At 70.8% G+C, this 1115-nt stretch overlaps 1 protein-coding gene across 1 annotated transcript in view; it reads left to right on the forward strand.

Annotated features, from left to right (window-relative positions):
* ZNF683 (zinc finger protein 683) overlaps positions 1-1115 on the forward strand; it is a 10275-nt gene that overhangs the window by 867 nt on the left and 8293 nt on the right.

The raw sequence follows: 1115 nt of genomic DNA on the forward strand, positions 1-1115 counted from the left end.
CACTGGCGCCCCAGTGCTGGCGCCCACCCCCCCCCCGCCCAGCACATCCCCCTCCACTCCAGGTGCCGGCTGCCTGGAGCAAGAGGAAGAGGAGGAGGAAGGAGGGAGCCGGCCCGGTCGGGCTATGGAGCTGCTGCAGGGTTTCGTGCTGGGGGAGGTGGGGAAGGGGCTGCCCGGCCCTGGGCAGGGGTGGATGTGGGGACCCTCCTCGTGGTCCCCAGGCAGCAGCAATGTCCCCCGGCGGGGCCTGTCTGAGCTGGAATGGCCCCGGGGGCTGCGCAGGTGGGGGCTGCCCCCCAGCCCCGGACCCTCAGGGCCAGGAGGAGCCACGACCATCATCCACTGCAACCCCCAGCTCCATCAACGCTGCCTCAGCCTCGGGGACAGAGGGTGCCCCCAAAGCACCGAGCAGCCCCCTGTCCCCAAAGCCCTCGGGGAGGGCATCCCCTCGGCCGGCCCCACATCCCACGCCATGCCCGCACGCCCACCCTGCAGCACTACTGCCCGCGGGCTGCGCCTGGGGTGCGACAAACCCCCCTTTCCACGGAAAAAGCTTTAATTTCTCAGCCCTCCCCCAATCTCAGGTGCACCCCCGAGCTCCCAGTGTGCCACCACCGTGGCACCGCGGGGACACGGCTCTGCCTGTCACTGCTTTCCCCAGCTTGGTGCCACCGCCAAACCCTCTCGGGGGTCTGTCTGGGGGTGCCATGCCAGGGTGGGCATCTCCATCTCCGATACCTCTGGGTGCTGATCCCCACATCCTGCCGGCACCCCGAGCATCTCGCTGCCCCCCAAAGGCCACGCCGGCCCCGGCTGTCCTCACCTGCTGCCGGGGTTGGGGCCGGTGAGTGGCATCCCTCCTGTGATTTTATTCAATAAACATTTCTGCCTCTGCAGCTCACCTGCCCTCGGCAGGGCCCGGCCCCAGCCCGGTGGAGCTCCCCAGGGAGGGGAGAGAGGGTCCCCAGGACGTCGCTGCGGGTGTCCCTTGGGAGGGCATGGGCCGTGGGACGGAGCCGCTTCCTCCTGTGCCAGCGGGCAGCACGACTCGGTGCCCCGCCACCACGGCCCCCCGGGCCAGGGGCTGGCAAGGCACCCCCGCGCCCCCCGGCCCG

Source organism: Aptenodytes forsteri, unplaced genomic scaffold (assembly GCF_000699145.1).
Source record: "Aptenodytes forsteri isolate BGI_AS27 unplaced genomic scaffold, ASM69914v1 Scaffold321, whole genome shotgun sequence".
NCBI classification, from domain to species: domain Eukaryota; kingdom Metazoa; phylum Chordata; class Aves; order Sphenisciformes; family Spheniscidae; genus Aptenodytes; species Aptenodytes forsteri.